The sequence below is a fragment of the Dermacentor albipictus genome, chromosome 3, assembly GCF_038994185.2.
Source record: "Dermacentor albipictus isolate Rhodes 1998 colony chromosome 3, USDA_Dalb.pri_finalv2, whole genome shotgun sequence".
Taxonomy (NCBI): Eukaryota; Metazoa; Arthropoda; class Arachnida; order Ixodida; family Ixodidae; genus Dermacentor; species Dermacentor albipictus.
Window position 1 is genome coordinate 84,200,532 of NC_091823.1, and position 8,820 is coordinate 84,209,351.

Genomic DNA, 8,820 nt, shown 5'->3' on the forward strand with positions numbered 1-8,820 from the left:
GATCAATTATTTCGTTCGTTAACTACTCATGTATTGTAATTAAATACTAAGTGTCAATGAGGAAATTGCAGAGAAACATGAAAAAATCCCGATACAGCGTTCTGTTGCTAAATACGTGCTATATAGGTGTGTCTTTCCAAGCGTGAAAGAAGCTCGCGAATACACGCCAAGTACCTTGAGCGGCCAGTCGCGCGGCAATTTTTTGTGTATTCGCGGGCTTCTTTTACGCTCGGAAAAAACACGTATTGAGCAACATAAAGCTGTATCGGGAGTTTCTAATGTCGCTTTACAATTTTCTCATTGACACAAAAATATATCAATTAATTAAGACTAATTATGTAATTAGATGGCATTCAAAAATTAATCTGAGTATCTACAAGCGACGGCCAACATTACCCTGGTTCTGTCTAACTACGTAGCATTTCCCTAAGTTTAAACTTTGGTTCAAGCTGAGTGAAGCACCCTGTATCTGTACTGCGTGTTAGCCACATGTAAATTCAAAGTAAAGCCGTTCGCGTAGGCGGGAAGCAAGAATGCAGACGCTGCTAAAGACATGTTTCTTCTTTACCCAGTTTCTGACTGGACTTGGCCCGCTGCCTTGACGTAACAACCCGCTATCGTGGTGCATCAGATTAATGCTATCACCCGCACCATGCTGTTGACGGCGGCAGATGACTATCCAGTTTTCATTTCCATGTTCCGCTTGGAAACAGCACCAGTGCTCCGTCTGTCCTGGTCAACCACATCACTGATGGCATCACTGGACGCGCTGTATTTAACAGACCGAGGAGGAGGAGGAGGAGAAACATTTATAAAAAAAAAAAGAAAGGACAGACCGATCATCGACGTGCCTTTCAGTGGGCACATGCGGGCAGAAAGAATGCGGACGCCGCTAAAGACACGTTTCTTCTTTACCCAGGTTAGTGCTTCACATTTTCTTGCATTCTAAACGCTCGAGTAATCACCGTTTGCTGCTCGTCCCACGCCCACAAGTTTCGTTACTTTTGGTTGCGGATAGATTTCATGTATTGAAGATGCCACTATTATCCGGTGACGTGAAGCAAAACCCTGGTCCTCCTCACGATGTAGTAAAGAAAGGCAATGCTGACGTACTAGCTGTCATAAAAGCTTTCGCGAGTACGACGTAAGCGCGTCACGCTGAAGTGATGTTTTCACTTGCAGTAAGAGCTAGTCACAAACTGCTGGAAGCACGAGTGTCTGGCGTCACTACGAAATTAACAACTGTCGAAGGGAAAGTAAGTGCTCTGGAAAGCCCTCCGAATGTGCATGCGACCGATGCTCACCACGTTGTTGCTGATATAATGCGAAGTGAAAATGCTGCACTGCAAGCACGGCTTCACGACTCTGAGGATCCTTCGCGCCGTGAAAACGTCATTCTGTACGGTCTGAAAGACAATTCTTCAAAAAACCTGGGCTCAGACTGAAGAAGCCATGCGCTCCGTTCTTGCGGATTATCTATCTTTGTAACTTCCTGCGGACGCTGTTTCACGAGCATGTAGACTTGGCTCTTGTGTCACCGACACAAAATCGCCCTTTAGTTGTGAAGTTTGCTTCGTTTAAAACATAGACTTTCGCTTAAACCCCTTTTAGCACACTGATCTAAAAAATCAAATAAACAGGAGCCGTTCTACAGGAGGACATTTTTAAAGCAACGAGGCAGTTACGTAAAAAGCTTATAGATTTCGCCAAGGCTACCACTCAGCCCTGCAGCCTAACGTATAATCGATTATATATAAATAAAAATGCTACGTCTACTACAAAAAAAAAACAGAAAAAAGCCGATAATGTCTCTGAAGTAGATTCCCCTAGCCACATTTGCCTCTGGTAATTGCGTATCTTCAGATTCGCAAGGCATTGCTGTTTCTCCTAGGGCACATGTCTCCGATAATGCTACAACTTCTACAGAATCGCACCCTCATAGCACGCAGACTTGGGAATCAGCGGTCGTTCAGGCGAGGCATATCGGTGACTGTTGATTCCTTCTTGCGAACATCAGAAGCATATTAAACAAGCGTGATACCGCACCATGTTTAATGGACACGTGCGTAGCAGATATCGTTGTTTTAACCGAGACTTGCTCGTCAAGTAAAGTCAAGAAATGTGAACCATTTTCTTGGGAAAAGAAATATATTGTGTACAGACATTATCGAAGTGACCGGTCAGGGAGCGGTATCTTGACTGCCGTTTCGTAAGGCATAAATTCTTACGCTGTCCCGATCCAATCAGTGCTTGAATTTCTTTGTGCATGGATTGCCTTAAACCATCACGATGTCATTGTTTGTGCATGTTATCGGCCTCCCTTTTTGGTCACCACATTCTGTGACGAACTCTACAGTTGTCTGAACGAAGTTGTGTGTCTAGACACCCAAAAGCACCAGTTTTTCTTATGGGTGATTTCAGTTTTTCAGGTATTCAATGGAATGATTCCAACCCCGTCGTAATTGCTAATTCATCCGAGTGCTTAGCTTTCATTGAGCTCTGTTCTACATTTAACCTTTCTCAGCTCATAAATGAATCAACTCGCGTTACCCCCTCATGTGTAAATGGGCTCGACCTTGTGCTCACGAACTATCTTGATTCTGTCTCTTCCCTGACCCTACTGCCAGGTCTAAGTGATCACCTTACGATCCACATTACCATGCCATCACGCTCGCACCGCTCTTCGAAACAGTAAAAAATTATCTGTGATTAGGGGAGAGCAGACTTTCAAGCCATTATTGCTGCTTTGAAAAAGTTTGTTGACGAGTTCTTTCCGCAGTTGTGGGAACACACAGTGTATGAGAACTGGTGGCTATTTCAAACGCAAGTCAAGGCGCTCGTCAATAAATATATTCCTCCGTGACGAATATGTAGCAACAGACGCCCTGGCTCAACCTATCCTTAAAACGCCCACTAAATAAGAAAGCATGTTTCGCCGCTGCAAGAAATTTAGCAACGACAAAGCAAGGTTGGCTTATCAATCTACCACTGCGGAGTATAAAAGTGCCCCCATTCATGCCAAACACAATCATTTTCACTCAAACCCTCCTTCTTTGCTTAATTAAAATCCATGCAAGTTTTGCAGTTCGCTTGAAGAACAATCGAGGATTCTTTGTCCCAAATAAACAGTGCTGTATCCTACTCAATAGCACATTTTCATGATGTTTTATAGCGAAGCGGTATATGCCTAGCCGATTCTTCTGTCTGTCCGTCTGTCGGCCACCTATACGCCGAAAACTCCTCCGGCACCACCCCATGCGCATGCGCGAAAAAATAAAGAGAGGCGCGCAATTAGCCAACACCACCTAGGTTGAAGATTAATATGCAGAAGATAAAGAAAATGATAAATAACCGGGCAAGGGGACAAGAGTTAAAGATCGCAAGTCAGCCTCTAGAGTCTGTGAAGGAGTACGTTTACCTAGGTCAACTAATCACAGGGAACCCTGACCATGAGAAAGAACTTAACAGAAGAATAAAAATGGGTTGGATCACATACGGCAGACATCGTGAGCTCCTGACTGGGAGCTTACCTATCATTGAAAAGGAAAGTATACAATCAGTGAATTTTACCGGTGCTGACATATGGGGTAGAAACTTCCGGTAGCCTATCAAGCCATCGTTTAATGAACCGTCGGGATTATTAACCCAGTGATAAACACCGGGCAGCATGTTTCAGCCTTGCTGGTTCACCATCTGTACGGAGTGCTTGGGCGGCTATTTGTTTCACATGTTGCACCAATAACCTTTCCTATTATTTCTTCACCTGACTTCTTACAAATGGACCTATTTCTTATCGACTGGGTAGGCATTACTAAGCTCGTTCAAGTTGCGAAAATTTCATCGTCAGCTGGTACCGATGATATTAAGCAAGGTAAGTATACCTGGTAGCGAAGCTTCCATAGGAGCCCATACGTTCAAAACATGGCGGTTCATCAACGGTTCATGGGGCTTAATTAGCGCCATCTGTATGTGGATGGAACACTTCCGGCGGAAGAAATTATGTGACGCCATATCCGTTAAAAACAGAAGTGATGTCATTTTGTTTTCGAAGGCATGAAATTTGTTTTGTTGGTCTGCCTTTAGAGCTATATATTCAAGTGACCCGCCGTTCGACTTGATGGGCGCGTTTCGAGCTTTCAGCGCGGAAAGCGTTGTAGGAAAAGGCCAGCCGTATACGGCTGTCGAAATCGCACCCCTGCACGGAACATACGTTCTTTGGAGGCCAGCAAGAGCTTTAGGTGTAGAGTGCTGTTCCTACCGTCGGATGCCAAGACCGTCGGCCAGCGCAGTCGCATGAAAACAACTAAAGAATTATCTGGCGGTCGTAACTCGCTACTTTTGACTGAACAGGTTAAAAAGCGATCAAGCTACCCACGTCACCAAATTCAGACAAATTTCGACCGGCAGGAAAGGACAACGGGTGAGGGGTGCGTATTTCAACAGGTGCACTTTACGAGCGCGACTTTCTGCACATTTTAAGAGCTGTTTTGCATAATCAAGAAGTGTATTGCATTGCGAGTGATAGCGGCGTCAACGCCCCCTGTAGTGATGGGCGCTGAAAAGAAATGTATCTATTAATACTAATAAAATTAAATAAACTTATATTTTCTTAACTCGTAACGAATACATAAAATTGACCAAGAATTTTATTTTCATTGCATGAATCTAACTGTGTCTCACTTGAATTAAGAAACGCTTTTTTCCTTCCCATTGTTCCTCCAAACATATATTCGCGCTTCAATCGTTGCTCCCATAACCAGCCTTGCTGATGTCGGTGACAATTTGTACTGAACCGCTTTTCGCCCGAAGCTTCATGACCTATTTGGATCGACCTTCGTATTAAGTACAAGTTTCTGAAAGCAACCAAACCTGTTCATCCATATACTGTCTTATGTCTTTTCGCACTCATTGCAGAGGGCTACGTTGCCGGGGGTCTGGAAGGTGGGAACGGTGGCTCCGGCGTATATGTCTGGTGACGTTCACAGCGCCCACAACTACAGATCTATTTCATTAACGTCAGTTCCATAGTTCCATGCAAGTTGTTTGAAAACATAATATATTCTAGCCTAATGTCGCACCTCCAATCTAACTGTTTCTTCACACCTAATCAGCATGGTTTTCGCAAATTCCACTCATGCGGAACTCAACTGCTCGCTTTTACTAATGATTTGTTTTCCATTCTGGATTGCTCATCATTTCTGCATTGCATATTTTTTTAGATTTGCGAAGGCATTTGATACTGTGTCACATCGATTGCTACTTTTAAAGCTTAGTAAACTGAACCTTGGTACTAATCTGATGAGGTAGATCGACGGCTTTTTGGGAGGCCGTACCCAGTACGTTACAATTAACGACTGTGACTCACCTGTACGCCTCATAACATCCAGAGTTCCCCAAGGCTCTGTACTTGGTCCTCTGCTTTTCCTAATTTATATTGACGACCTTCCTTATTCCACTGACTCGCAAATTAGACTCTACGCTGGTGATTGTGTATTGTATAGACAAATGTCTGAACCTTCTGATGAAGTCACTCTTCAATGTGACATGGATAACATCTCTACTTGGTTTCAAACCTTGTCTATGAAACTAAGTATTGGTAAGTGCAAAGTAATGAAAATAACGCGTGCGTCTAACTGGTCTTGATGCGCCTACTTCCTTAATAAGTTCCCTTTAGCTTCAGTCTCTTATTATAGCTATCTTGGCGTATACCTTACCACCAACCTATCATGGAAAACGCACGTTGAACATATCACTGATAATGCTAACTGAACATCTCGTTTCTTTCGCTGTAATTTTCCCCTGGCTCCTGTGCCCCTAAAGCTACTTCTATATAAGACACTTGTGCGCCCGAAAGCCGAGTATGCCTTTTCCATTTGTGATCCCTACACCAAATCGCTCTTACAATTTCTCGAACCTATCCAAAATCGCTCTTTGTTTTATACTTCCTAATTATTCTCGTTCAGCCAGTGTAACGCTTATGAAGACAACATTGCGTCTACCTGACCTTTCCTTACGCCATCGTATTTTTTGTTTATGCATCTTTCACAACATATATTTCAGCAATGAAGCTCTCAAGTCATCACTTTTTATTACTCGTTCTTACTTTTCATCCCGCATAGACCACCGGTTCAAGTTGGCGTGCCAAGCTGCAGGAGTAATATTTGTTTTGATTCGTTTGTTCAGAAGACCAGCGTGGACTGGAACCACTCTCCCGCCTCCTTCGTGTCCATCACAGTACCCGAAGCCTTCAAGTCTGCTGTATATTATCATCTTCATTAATCTGCCTTCCACACATGTATTCTTGACCATTAACCATGTAACGCCGAACGGTCCTGAGAGTAAATAAATGAAACTATGTGTACCACATCTTTACAAATTCTTTCATACGCCTCGCGGGGACAGCCTTTCTTATTCCTCAAGGATGTGACCTTTAGGTTTTCGGCAGGATGTCACCTGGAGGTGAACTTTGTGCTACATCTGTGTGAACTTGAGTGCTAGCGTAGATAATACAGAGTGCGTACAGTAACTGTTTACATAGTGCATACAGATACATCCGTACTATGCGTTAGACACTGGTAAATGCAAGGAAGTCCCTATGTGTACCACATCTTTACTCATTATTTCGCATGCCCAAAGAAAACAACCTTCATTATAATTATTGTAGGATGTCTCCTTTGTGCTTCCGGCAGGGTGTTACTTGGAGTGAACACAGTAACTGTGTTGCACATCGAAGAAATGGATATGTCTGTACTGTCTTAACCACAAGCGGAATCAGAGAAAACTCACTGACTCCCCCACTTCCAGACATACTGCAACTTTGGCTCAATCTTGGTACATATGTAGCGCAAAAAATTCACGTACGGATGAAATTGGGCCTGCCATCGGAAAAATAGTATTGTAGTTCGTTATGTAAGATATGCCAATATTATATTAGGCATTATATAATTTTTCAGCCTGTCATCCAGTCTGAATCGGTTTTATACCTAACACGCGAGAATCTAATGAAACTTTTGCTTGCCAAGCTACAAATATATTTGATGGAATCTTAAAGAAAGTTTCTTGTAGTAGGCGTCTTTCATGTTCATCGCAGGATGTTACCTCGATGCACGCTGCGTTTGGCATGCAGCTTAAGAAATAATATTCTTCCTTAATTGGCATTTTTTTACTTATACAAAAGTGCTAATACCAGGGTTCTTGCCACTGGATGAGTGCGAGTTTGTGCTGCACTTGCTGGGCAGAATAGGAGGGCTTCTATATCGGTGCTTTAATTTGTTGCCGAAAACGTTGCATATGTTGCGGTATTCTGCTTCTACGAATGAATGTTGTTTTTTAGAGGTCCTGCTATGACATCAAGTTATTTATACACTAACCACTTTACGTTTTTATATTATATTTTCTTTCTTACTGTTGCAACCGTGGGCTCACTGCTGGCGCAATGGGGCCGTGTGCTTAGTACTGGTGTCAGTGTGACGGAGATTCATGAGACAATGCTGTTAGGTTTGAAGCCGTGTACTGCGAATGAGTGACATTGTTTTGTACACGGTCAGGAAGGTTAAATACGATGGTTAGCGGGTAGGGGGAGTACTAGAAGATGGCCATGCTCCAGCTGACATCAAAGTTTTAATTATATGCAATGTTTTTTTTTCCTTAAATGCAAACATCAAGTTTTACCTGAAATAGCCTAAGAATCTCACTGCGTTTCCTACGATGTTATGTGTAGGTCCCAGCTGACCTTTAGTACGTAGAATATTTTTTCTCGTGTCATTTATACTGGCAGCAGCTGAAATTAAGACTTTCGTTTCGTAGTGAAAAACTATCGGCTTCGTTTTTGATATTTTACCTCCAATTGACGCTTCGTGTTCGTGATTTAGTCTTCGGTGTGATGTTTTGTTTTCCAGTATGGTGTGGTTTGCTCATCATATAGATAGAATTGGTGCGTCTTCTATTGTCTTTGAAACATCTGCAATATTCAGCCGGGATTTAATTATTATTCCTAGTCAGTACCTAATTCGTGTTCGTTTTCCAGTTACGACTCCCTCTTCTTCGACATCTGAAAAGTTGTGTGTGCGTGTGCGATTATTCACATGAAGCCGAACATAGAATTTCTGATACGCTGAGGTTGATAGTTCAAAATTCTGATTTAGGCATGGGAAACTTAACGCCAAGCCTATAGGAACCTACATGGTATGCTGTTAATTTCTATTGTTGATAATTAAGAAAAAGAATTAATAAATATCTTACCATACTGATCATTTTAAACTCAAGTAACACTTTTTTGTAGCAATGTACTTACTCTTCATGGACAGCAGTAAAACAGAGGAAAATGGCTAGTTTTGTTTGATATGGAATGATGGACGAACTTTGGGGGGTTACGGCATACTTTTGACAGGGTTTTGAACTCATTTGTTTCTTCAGCCGCCTGGCACAAAAGTGGACGATGCTTCTACTAATTACTATTTTAATTGCCTGCTACAATATTTGCTATAAAACACTCCTCTTTATTCATACCACCGTGTACTTATGAAGGCTAATAAGCTAGTCATTTTGCAAGTTTGTATGAATTCCTGTTGGCAAGTAGCTCTCTTTAGCTGCATCATACGAGCACAAGCAGTTGCTAAATTTCCGGGCTACATAAAGGGTGCAAAAGGTGGTACACGATAAGGAAACGTAACAGTGACCAAATTTCGATATGTAGGACACATAAAGAGCGGCAGCATAGAGGATACGTAAAGGAAGGACACATAAAGGAAACTTAAATCAGTGGCAAAATTTCATCATCTAGAGCACCTAAAGGATCTTTCCTCGAGCGACCTCTGGGAA

At 42.4% G+C, this 8,820-nt stretch overlaps 1 long non-coding RNA gene across 1 annotated transcript; it reads left to right on the forward strand.

The window, feature by feature from the left end:
* The first annotated feature begins 816 nt into the window (after window positions 1-816).
* Window positions 817-6,357, forward strand: LOC139057863 (uncharacterized). The gene is made up of 3 exons (XR_011513051.1): window positions 817-919; window positions 4,915-5,034; window positions 6,120-6,357. It is a non-coding gene; the product is annotated as an uncharacterized lncRNA (long non-coding RNA).
* The last annotated feature ends 2,463 nt before the right edge of the window (window positions 6,358-8,820 follow it).